This window comes from Rattus norvegicus, chromosome 1 (assembly GCF_021556685.1).
Source record: "Rattus norvegicus strain SHRSP/BbbUtx chromosome 1, alternate assembly SHRSP_T2T, whole genome shotgun sequence".
Classification (NCBI taxonomy): Eukaryota; Metazoa; Chordata; class Mammalia; order Rodentia; family Muridae; genus Rattus; species Rattus norvegicus.
The window spans coordinates 154309465-154322069 of record NC_141534.1 but is presented as its reverse complement, the minus strand read 5'-3'; the positions used below and the strand labels follow the sequence as shown (position 1 = coordinate 154322069).

At 36.5% G+C, this 12605-nt stretch overlaps 1 protein-coding gene across 6 annotated transcripts in view; it reads right to left on the bottom strand.

Annotated features, from left to right (window-relative positions):
• Positions 1-12605, bottom strand: part of Grm5 (glutamate metabotropic receptor 5) — a 561776-nt gene that overhangs the window by 118799 nt on the left and 430372 nt on the right.

Here is a 12605-nt window from a genome sequence, read left to right as displayed (position 1 = left end):
AGACACGAATCTTTCCACTTTGATCTCTCTTTCATTACTACAGCCATTCTTTTCTATGAATTCCATTTTAAGTAAATTTTGTGATGTTTCCAAAAGGTACATGGTTTCCTCAATCCTATAATTAGCTTTCTACTGTGTAATTTAAAAGTATTCCACTAGAAATGCTATTCTGTAGCCTTGGTATATCTTCCACCTGAATGGTTGTATTTTCATGGTCACAACATATTGAAAACAAGGAAAAATTATACTTTCCAGTAGAGTTGAGAGAATACACTTGAGAAAACACACATGGAAATCACATTGCCATTGAGAAGCCCCCAGATAACTGAAACCACGTTGTTGCTGTTTGCATGATATAATGTACATTTAAGATATGGCTAGATTAGTCTGAGGTAAATGCAAAGTTGGCACTGCCCACATTTGGGAATTTAAGAATTACTATATTAATCATTCAGGTTTCTGATAAGGATGCAAAAAATGTTTCTTTTAAGAGTTTGCTTCTAATTAAAAAAACAAGCATGCTAAATTAGAAACTCATCTTTTATAATAAACTCTGTAATTGAAATGAAGTAGAAAATTACAAATGAATTACTTTCCTATATCCAAACATTCTGTAAAGAACTGAACTGCAATTGCAAAGATCAAAAATTATACACAGGAAAGACTAATTTGATGAGAGTATAACATATGGTCCTGGAATATATATATATTACTTATTTTATCAATTATTTTAAATCATGACATTTCCATTTTTGACCATGGTAATAATGATTTCACAGAAGTTATTTTATTCCACAATGTTATATAGACAGTTATGAGAGCAAAAGACAATGAGGAGACAATCTCTAACAATACCCATTACCAGGTTTACTACATATCCATCATCTGCACTATCATAGAAATGTGAATTTGCTATGTGCATGCTGAGCATAATGCTTTGCCCTTGCCTAGATGAGAGACATTAGGCTCATAGAGAGGATGTAATGCCAATGAAATAATCCAATGCATAGTGGGTTAGAATTTCAAAATCGAGTGCGTGATGATCCTGCAAGCTGTCCTTTCCTATATACACCTCTATTCTCTCTGAATTCTCAATAAAGATCCAATAGATATACTTCATTATGAGTGAGATAACCCAGACCCGAAAGGACATACATAGTATGTACTCACTGATAGATGAATATTAGCAACAAGGTCAGAATTCTCATGATACAACCACAGACTGTATAAAGCTTACTCAAGAAGAAGGAAGGCCAAGTGTAGCTACTTCAATCTCACTTAGAAGGAAGAACAAAATAATCATGGGAGGCATAGGGAGGAAGGCATCTATCTGGCTGGGAGAGTGGAGGGGAAGAAAGGGGCCAGGATCATATATAGGGGGAGACAGGAAAGAAGTCCAGAAGGGCAAGAGAATGAATGTAAATATGCATATGTGGGAGTGGCCAGGGCTGAGGAACCTCTAGAAAGTCCCTGAGACCTGGGATGTGAGAGGCTCCCAGGACACAATGGGGTTAGGGAAACTCTAGAAAGTCCCAGACACCAAGGATATGAGAGACTCCCAAGACACAGTGGGGTTGACCTTAGCCGAAATGACAACAGTGGGGAGATGAAACCTAAGACACCACCTCCAGTAGATAAACATGGTCCCCAGTTGAGGCAAAGGGTCACTGACCCATCTTCAAAATTTTTGACTCAGAATTGTTTCTGTATAACAGAAATGCAGTGACATGGAGCAGAAACTGAAGGAAAAGCCATCCAGAGGCTGCCTCAACCTGGAATCGATGCCATGTCCAGGTACCAGACCTTAACACTATTACTGAGACCATGTTGTGCTTGCAGATAGGAGCTTAGCATGGCTGTCCTGTGAGAAGCTCTACCAGCAGCTGACGGAGAGAGATGCAGATATTTACAGTGAACCACTGGACTAAGTTTGGGGAAAGGTGGAGTGAAGGAGCTGAAGGGGATTGCAATCCCATAGGAAGAACAACAGTGTCAACTAACCTGGAACCCCCAGAGCTCTCAGAGACAAAACCACCAACCAAAAACCATACATGGTCTCGTCCATGGCACCTACTACATATGTATCAGGGGACTGCCTTGTCTGGTCTCAGTGAGAAAGGATGTGCTTAATCCTTTAGAAACTTAATGTCCCCAAGGAAGGGGAATGCTAGTGGGGTGAAGTGGGAATGGGTGCGTGGGTAAAGAAGCACCCTCTCAGAAGCAAAGAGGAGGGGGATGGGATGAAGAATTTGTGGAGGGCAGAGCAAGAAGGGGTGCAACATTTGGAATGTAAATAAATAAAATAATTAATAAAGAATAAGAAGCAAAAATAATGCCATTTTCTTATATATGAGAATGGAAATGATATTTCTGATTAATTAATGTGAGAACCTGAAGAGAAAATATGTATCATAAGTGACAAATAGGACAGGGTAATTTTTGTTAAGAAACTAATTACTGTGATTGTAACTTAGCTATTATAAGCTATTAAAATTTTTATATGAAAAGCTAAGATTCATGTATGTTGAGCAACTTTACATAATAATAAAAAAACTTTTGAAATTGTAAAGCATTGCTACCATATAGAGGTAAACATTTCAGATAGACTATGACTGCATTAAAGAAACATGGAAGGGTCTAAGAAATGCTTTCCGAAAAGGTTATTTTTGATACTTAATTCTAGCTTAATTGCCATGTGAATGTAATCACTGCTCGAAGCAAAGCAACATATCTAGCATCCTTTTGGTCTACATGATCCAATAACATGAAACCACTAAACTAAATCTCCTCCAGTTTCCTTGGTGATGTGGAAAAGGGACTCATTCTTCCTGCTTCACATGACTCTGCAAAATCTGAAAATGGTTACTAATAATGGGCATTATTTCAAACAAATGTTTCATATTTATAGCAGGCATGTCATAAAAATTGCTTTATAAATTTGTATTCAAATTATGACACTTCATTTATTAGTTATTTGTTTAGGATTGACCTACCAATGAATTTCTTTGTGCTTTAGTTTGCACATATATAACGTGACAACAGTTATATTTGAGGATGAAGAGAGGTTGTGTGACTAAGATACTAAAGTGAATCTATGAACTATTTTATAATTTCAACATTAATTATTTATAATAGATTGATCGGAGGATCAAGCATGCCAATTCCACAATAAACTGTGTGCCTAACACTTATCTCTGATGAAACAATTAATGCACATCTGTTACTGCCTAAGGAAAGAATTTCTACTTTTGGCACCTAATGATTGTTGGAAATTAGGGTGAGATGTGTCCTTATTGGTAGTCTGACTAGTCTATTTAAATGTTTGTACTCTCTGTCTGAAATGTTGTTGCTATATAGCTCCTTCTTCCAAATGGAATCATTTCTTTATGCATAATGTAAGGGGGATTATAAGACTCGGGAAGGTAATAAATCTTACAAGGCACAAGAAGTTCATAGAAATGATAACACGCACAGCATCCTTTCTTGGCTTAATTTAAGTAGTAGGCAATTTCTAGGGAAGACGCAATTCTTTGGTGGGCATCTTTGGTAGGGCTTACCTTCAAGTTGGGCAGAGAGCACAAAGAAACAATGATAAGCCATCTGAGAGTGGAGAGTCCTTTTAGGGGAAACTATGAGGTTGGTCATCTTATTCTGTGTGGTATTGAGTAACACACATTCTTAATGAGTAAAGTCATTTATGTTAGTATGAGGATGTAACCCAAATACCTGATAAGGTACATAATGTATTGCCATTCCTAAAATAGCACATATAGAATGGCATCATAAGTAGGTTGTGTCAAATATTGTGAACATTTTGCTGTGGGTCATAAAACATATAGCTGGGGTTCAACTGTCAGCCCAGAAAGAAGCTCTCTGTGTAAGAGAGGCACCTCACTGGACGGTGACATGCTGATGCAGGCCTCGACACTAATCTCTGCATTTGCAGGAGAAATGACATAGAGAAGGAGGTGAAGCTGCGGGCCTGTCATTTCTACCATCTGGCAGAATTTAAAGGAAAGAGGCATAAATTAGACATGTGTTGAAAAGCCTTTCCCTGGGTTCAAAAGTCAGAATCCCATGGATAGACTCATGCCCCAAGGCAGGAGAGAACCAGGTTAAAGTGAAGAGGATTCTTTGAATTGCCTCAGTGTTCCTGGTTATGTCTCCTTTCCATTTCTGATTTTGTTAATTTGGGTACTAACTCTCTGCCTTTTAGTTTGACTAAGGGTTTGTCTACCTTATTAATTTTCCCAAAGAATCAGCTCTAGGTTTTGTTGACTCTTTGTATCCTTCTCTCTGTTTCCAATTTATTCATTTCAGCCCTGAGTTTGATTATTTTCTGCTGTCTACTCCTATTGGGTGTATGCGCTTCTTTTTATTTATAGAGTTTTAGAGTATTTCTAGAGTATACTTTTCAATTGTTAACATGAGAACTGTAGAATTTCTTTAAGAAGGAACTCAGTGCTATGAAATTTCCTCTTAGCACTGATTTTAACGTGTCTCATCATTTGCATATGTTGTGTCTTCATTTTCATTGAATTCTAGAAAGTCCTTAATTTCTTTATTTCTTTCTTGACCCAGTAATCATTGAGCAGATAGTTGTTCCATTTTCATGAGAATCCTTCTTTCGGTTGTTTCTGTTGTTGTTAAAGGCTGCTTTAATCCATGGTGTCCTGATACAATGTAAAGAGTTATTTCAATTTTCTTGTATCTATTGAGGCTTGCTTTGTGATCTAGTATATAGTCTGGAGAAGGTTTCGTAAGGTTCTGAGAATAAGGTATAATCTTTTGTGTTTGGGTGAAATGTTCTAAAGATATCTGTTAGGTCTATTTGATTCATAACATCTCTTAGTTTCATTATTTCTCTGTTTAGTTTCTGTCTCCATGGCCTGTCAATTGATGAGAACGAGGTATTGAACTCCCCCACTCTTATTAATACAGAGGAAGGAAAATTCACATGACTCATCATTCAGGCTGTGGTCTTAATGATTCCACAAACTGAATTGTGATAACTAGAAAATAATTTGTATCTGAACTGTCTGAATTAGAAAAAAATATATCTTTTAAACAAGGACTTAGTCTCTGACATGCTGGCCATGGGACATGATTATATGGGGTCAGTCTATGTGATGTGGAAGGAGAGAACTTGAGTGATATAAATACCATTCCACTCTTGAGACAAATAATACAGAATTTAAGTTAATACACAAGCAATCAGTACCTGATGGATTGGCTCAAATGAACCATTAGGGGCATTGGTTTATTTCTGGTGAAATATTAGTTATGCTGAGACAAAGAAGGACAAGCCTTACTAAAATAGTCAGACATAAGAAACGTTGGTTTTGATGCCACCTTTAGTATTTTCAGGATAGTTAAAAAAACAAAACAAACAAAAATAAAACAAAACAAGAAGGCACTTCGAGAGGAACATTAGGATTGAACCCCAGGGTGGGAGGTGATCTTTATAATATAGAAAAGCCGGTGTCTGTTCTGAATTATTTAGACCAGCGTACTGGTAAGGATCATAAAGTGGTTACACACTTAGAAGGTGATGGAGAGAGGGAAAAGCAGTCAACAAGGTACGCTCAGTTCACTTGAAGGAACAAATAGCAAGAGTTGGTCCTATCTGGCTTTGCTGGTGGAAATAACATATTGTGACAGAAAGCCAAATGCTGTTTTCATGAGCCTCTCGAATACTTGGAAAGCCTTTGGAAAGTGTTAAGTCTGAGAAAGTTATCAAACAAGGTTGAAGGAATGGAAAGGAATGACACAGGTAAAAAGAAGTTAAACTCATTCTGGGGTTGTCAGTTATCCATCTAAAGTAAACAATTCAAAGAAAACTTTTCTTGTCAAGTCAGTATACTGGGGGTGATATTATATCCCAGCAAACTTTCAAGTGCCAGGTTTGGTGGACGGACAGGCAATGGCCATGGTGACCAACTAGTGCTGTAAGAACTGGGAAATAGGTTTCACTGGAAAGGGAAACAGAGAAGAAAATGCTTTGTTTTGGGGATCCAGGAAAGGCTGCATAGTGCAAAATATTCAAACAATGTTCATGGGAGAGACACAATGACTCTGAAGTATTACTCCAGGGACAGGAAACAAGGAGCCTGATGGGGAATGGCAATGCATTATGCATTATAGACCTAATAAGACAGGGTCTACTATTCAAGCTGCTATACTTCGATGATACAAATGAAGGAAACAAAGATCTTTGTGTTAAGCAACTGAGCTTAACTGCTAAGGAACAATTGTGCAGTCCAGTCTTTGTAGTTGTCTTTGAGTCAACTCCAGACAAGATATATCAGTTGGTATAGTAGGGGGACAGTTGTTACTGACGAAACCAACTAATTTCCACTTGTGTTTTCAAGTCCTATTTTACAAGAGGTAATCTATGCGTGATACTATGTGCCAAGTTTTTATAAGTTGTTAGGTTTGGTGGTGGTGTTAGTATACCCTTGGCTCCTGGTTCTTGGAATCTTTTGATGCTTTGATTAGATGGCAGTGGACTTTTATAGATCCTGCTATACTTGATGAAAGATTTCATTGCATTTATATAATAATATAATTCTAACCTTTGCATCTTAGATTTGCAAAACTGGTATACAAATTTGGAAAAAATATATCTAAAATAGAGAAACAGAAACACATATACATACAGACACAGGGGGTCAGGGAAGACCAGTAAAGGAGTAGCAAGGAAGGTGTTAGAGGAGGAAATGAAAGGAAAAATAATGTAATTATATTTGAATTTCAAAAATATTTTGCTTTCTCTGGTATTTATATAGATAGCAACAATTGAGGAAAGGAATGCTGTACATTTGAAAGAGAAAGGCAGATGCACACAGGAGGTTTTGACTAGACTGAGTATTGCAATCATAATATAAGGTTATCAAAAATATTATCCAACTATTTCCTTTGTTGGTGTTTGCATGCCAGCACTTGATGCTAAGTCTTTGTTTCTGAAGACATTGTACAGTTTGTATGTCATTGAGAAAACAGATTGCAACTGAGCTTAACTCCTAAGGAACAATTGTGCAGTTCAGTCTTTGTAGTTGTCTTTGAGTCAACTCCAGACAAGATATATCAGTTGGTATAGTAGGTGGACAGTTGTTACTGGCGAAACCAACTAATTTCCACTTGTGTTTTCAAATCCTGTTTCACAAGAGGTAATCTATGTGTGATACTATGTGCCAAGATAAAAAGCCTGTGGCTGAGTAGATATAGGTCCTACAGGGAAATTTTCAGCTATTTTTTATTAAATGGATGTGTTGTACCTGTCAAGTTACCATATAAATATCTGTGTTTATGCCTAGAGGTTACTGCTTCTCTCAACCTCAATTGTATGAGGGAATTTATTTTTGCAGTGTGCAGTAGTTAACCATGGAATTTCATGACCATGTAAACTACTGAGGAAAAGTGACTGTTATTGTGGCATAATGACTCAGCCATAATTGGAAAAAATACTCATATTCTTGTAACCCTCAGGAAATATTATGGATTAAAGGAAGAAAACATATAAGATCTAAAGGAATCATAGAAATTTTAACAATGTATCACATCACAAAAGGACAGTTATAAAATATATTTTGAAAGAAGTTATGAAGAGAAACAAGTTTATAATTCACTTTGTCATTGTGAATATGTATTGCTTACTTATAAGCTGGATGTAAATAGCCTTTGATTTATAACTCATCAGCTCCACGGAAACAAAGAGTCTGCTGCTAACATCTTATCTTTAACCAGACTGTGGTATGCATTCCTTTATTCATTTTACAAGTATGTATTGAGTTCCACCAACATACAAAAGCAGTTTTAATGAACAGGGTTCCCAGAAAATGGCTATATATCTAATATGTATATTATGGAATCAATGAAATGCCTAATAGTGACAGAAAGATAAATTGTCTATGTATGCAGGAAGATTTAATTTATTTGGAATTATGTAACTTGAGTCTTGAGGTTATTAGATCATTTAAGAGTTATGCAATCTCAAAGAAGCATTTGACACTGTGTTTTTTGTTTGGTTTTCTTCTACCAGTAAAGGCACATGCATGGTGACTATCTCATAGGATTGATGGGAATGGAAAATATGATTATGAAGAACCTAGTAATCAATTGCTTTAAAATGTTCATTATAATTATAGTTTTAGCAAGACCATTAAGTTTTGCAAATTATTAAATTAAGACCAAGAAATCTTTAGTAATAGCCTTCATAAAATATCAATCTCATTGCTAGATTTGATGATCTCTTCACGTTAGGTTATGTGAGGCTTTCCAATCCCATCATTCAGCAAGTTGAAGCAGAGTCATCCTGCTGTGTTCTGCATTCTTTAACTTCTTGGGAATGAGAACTTAATAAGCTTTCCCACTCTTCAAATTCTGGGAGGCCATTGATATCATTAAAAAGGAGCACCTTTTCAGAAAGCTAGAGAAATTTAAATAACAGAAAGGCAGAAAAGTATTGTAAAGAGGACTGGGAAAGGCTATGTCCAAAATTCTAAGAGTTAATTGAGTCCTCCGTTTTCATGGAAACCAGCACAACCAGTACAGGCTTCTACTTTTGGTCCTCTACCTGCTACGACACTATAGTGGATCCAATATTTTTCCAAGTAGTAATTTAAAACACACCCATATGAAGAACAGCATCAACCAACCAGATACCCCAGAGCTCCCAGGGACTAAACCACCAACCAAAGAGTTCACATGGAGAGGCCCATGGCTCCAGCTGCATATGTAGCAGAGGATGTCATTGACTGGCATTAATAGGAGGAAAAGCCCTTGGTCTTCCAAAGGCTCATTTCCCCAGTGTAGGGGAGTGTTGAGTTGGGAGTAAGTGGGTTGGAGGGAGAACATCCTCATAAAAGCAGAGGAAGTGGAGATGGGAGAGGGGATAACATTTGAAATGTAAATACATAAAATGTACAATAAAAAACAAAAATAGAATACAGTTATCAATAGTTCTTTGTTATTGCAATAAAATAATAAGGAGTCAAATTTTCATGTGGAAAGCAACCTGCCATCAGGTAGATAGTTATTAACTGATTTTATAATGATTTAATATAATGATTATTGTTTCTTTTAATAATCATTTCCTTGGAACTATTTGGTATTAATTGAGGATTATGTGCATAGCCACAGTCCAATAAAGGAACAATATTTAACTTTTATAAAAGTAAATTCCCATAGAAGAAACAGACTCAATGTTGCTTAAGTAAAGAATGTATAGTAAATAATTTGGCCTTGGCTATTCCCACTCTTCAAATTCTGGGAGGCCATTGATATCATAGCTGATGGAATTGTCTTTTATTAGAGTCAGAAAAGCCATATAGACTTTTGGTGAGGGCTGTCCCAACAAAACAACAACAAAGACAATGTTAACACCTGAAGAAAAAACCAATGTTCTTTAGGTTGAAGTTTGGGTTACTCAGCATCAGCTGATTTGGAGTCTGGAGATTTTCCATGAGTGCGTCAGCAAATCATGTTTACATAATGAAGACCTGATATAAACTTTTAACATATCAGTGTGAAACACATTGGTGAGTTTGCTGAATGGTGGTATTGAATGTGTACTGTTGTGGGCAGATGGTAAAATTAATGCATTCCATGATGCAGATAAGCTTCACGTGTAAGATAAGCTCCAGAGCCCTTGTCTAAAGTACGTGGGTGACATTAACATGTAAAAATTTTGTCGTAATATACAATAGGAACAAGTTAAAAATAAAAGGTAAAATCCTAAATTAAAATATTTCCTGATACACAATCTTTGAAAATAAAAATACACATGTCAAATTCAATTCACTAGCATAGCTTTTTCCATTCCTGGAGGCAGATGCCTTACACCACGCAGGCTCATTTGGCAGAAGTTAACACCTACCAAATACCTGTGACTGAGTTTGGAATTCAGTTATATTACTTATACCTACAGATGACTCTTTTCTTTTTTTTCTGGTCTGCTGGATTAATATAATTAAGTCTTGCCCAAGAGCACAAAAGCTAGTCCTTGTATATATCTCCTTTTTTTGTTGTTGTTGTTGTTGCTGATAACAGGAACTGGGATAAGGGACTGAAAATGGCAGGCATTGGAGAAGGCATGACTAGCAAAAATGTCATGTGCTGCTTAGAGGGTTAGTTAGAGCTTGTTGTATAAAAACATAATCTCAATCACATGTAGGGTTCTATGATTTTAAACTATCCCTGAATTTAAATAACCTTCTGCGTGTCATGCTTATGCCATCTCCTTTGTTCTGGAAAAAGATTTGGGTTCTGGTAGCACTAGAAGGCATGTCCAGTTCTTGAACTAGCTGATTTTGCTTTGTTTTTGACTCCATCTTGCTTCTTCATATCTATTACTAATACACTGTCTTGAACCTTTCTTCTCTGCAGTTGCCTTGGATGGATGAAGATCTTAAGGCACAGAACACATACAGATATTAAGCTACAGAGACTTTTGGTATCAACAAAACCTAAATGGCCCATTTTAAGAATAATTGCATAATATAATAATCAATAGTACCATGGCTATGTCAAGATGACGTGGGCTGATATCAGTCCTCCTTTTCCTTCTGTTTACTACAAATACTGAGATCTTAGGTCATTAAACCTTAAATATTTGAAGCAAAGTTTCACTGAGAATAAAACTTCTTCCCTGCCTCAATCACTGTTACTTTATCCTCTTTCAAGAATAGGGAATATGGTGATTTGAATGAGATGTTCCCCATGGTATTGGGCAATTGGTGACACTGTTTGGGTAAGCTTAGGGGATTACCTTTTGGAGGAAGTATGTCATTGCATGACTTGAAGTAAGACTTGGATGTCAAGTAAGACTTGAAACATCGTAAGGTTGTTCTTCCTCCTACCTGCTAGTAGTTCTATTTGTGAGCTCTTGGCTATGCTTCCACAATTCCCTGTCATGATGGACTTTTATCCGCTGGAAACATAACTCAAAATATTCCTTATAAATGTTGCTTTTGTTCATGATATTTTATTATAGCAATAGAAATACAATATATTTGCCAAGCATATCTATTCTGTTAGGACTCCAGGATTTATCCATCTTCTCATTTAGTCTGGTAACACTGAGAAGGTATTACTGCTGGGGAATCGAAATTGAAAAGCCACTTCTAGGTATGAAGTTCACTAATGATCACTAATTTTTATCAATTTTTTATTGGAAAAATACCTATAGCACAAATTATTTTGTTATGCAAACTATAACAATTCAATAAAATAAACTTGAGTTCAAAAATCAAAGGGACTCATTCCCTTCTCCCTAGATTAAAATATTACTATAAGCTTTTGCAGGAGAAGACTAAATACCAAAATGCCTAAGATCCAGCAAAGTACACTTTTCAATGTACAAGCAAACTTATTATCTTGATTTTGCTGAGAAAAAACAGATATCAGATATTTTAGCTCTTTTCTAAAGAGAAATGTTTGGGAATAAAAACACACCCATTATGCGTCCCAATGTCTGAATATTCAATGTTTCTGCCTTCTATCAAGGGTGTATCACATACCCTCTTTCAATTTAGTCTTAGTATCCTTACAAAAGAGTACTTAGTAGACTAGTGAGTTCCTTCTGCTATGGTCATTGTTTTAGATTACTATGAAAATTATTAAATGCTAGCATTTCTCTGCATTAAGTTCATTGTGTTTATGAAAGCATGCTCTCTACTCTTTGGATGCTATAATCTACAAGTAATTTTGAGTGGTTTTATAAAAACAATAATCAGAAAACAAAATAACTTCCTGGAAAAGAAGATATAACTTTAAGCTTAAGGAAAACATGCCTATTATAACTCTCCAATACCAAAGCCCAGACAAATACAAAAAGCCAGTTGGAATTCAGAGGCTGTGGTAGAGAGTACCAAAAGATGTCATTAGCGGGTTGAAGCAGACAGTTCCTCTCTAACCAGGTGTCTTCAAATTAAACATTCATGTGCATATTCCTTAGCTACTACTGCCAACAACTCTATCAATTGAGAGGAAATTTTACTGCTTAAAACAAAAGTGAAAATAGTTGATGATGCCCCAGACAACAGAGCTACAGAAGGGCACAGAAACACCTGGGCTAAAGTCAGCTTTTAATATGTTATGCATTACTTTGCGTAACATAGATATTGCACTAGGCTATTAAACTCGCCTGAATATTGCTTTCTTATTTCACTTGTATTCCTTAGAAACAACACTTATCAGTTGTCTTAGGGTTTCAATTGCTACAGTGAAACACCATGACTGAAAATCAAATTGTAGAGGACAGTTTTATTGGGCTTACCCTTCCAATTGTTGAAAGAAGACAGGATAGGAACTCAAATAGGGCAGGAATCTGGAGGCAGGAGCTGATATAGAGGTAATGGAGGAGGATTCGCTCTTTCTGATTTGCTGTCCATGGCTTGCAGAACATTCTCTCTCTCTCTCTCTCTCTCTCTCTCTCTCTCTCTCTCTCTCTCTCTCTCTCTCTCTCTCCTTAATTGGGTATTTCTTAATTACATTTCAAATGTTATTCCCTTTCCCGGTTTCCTTTCCAAAAGCCCCCTAACCCCCCCTTCTATAAGGGTGTTCCCCTCCCTTTCCACCCTCCCATTACCATCGGCTCCCTGCCA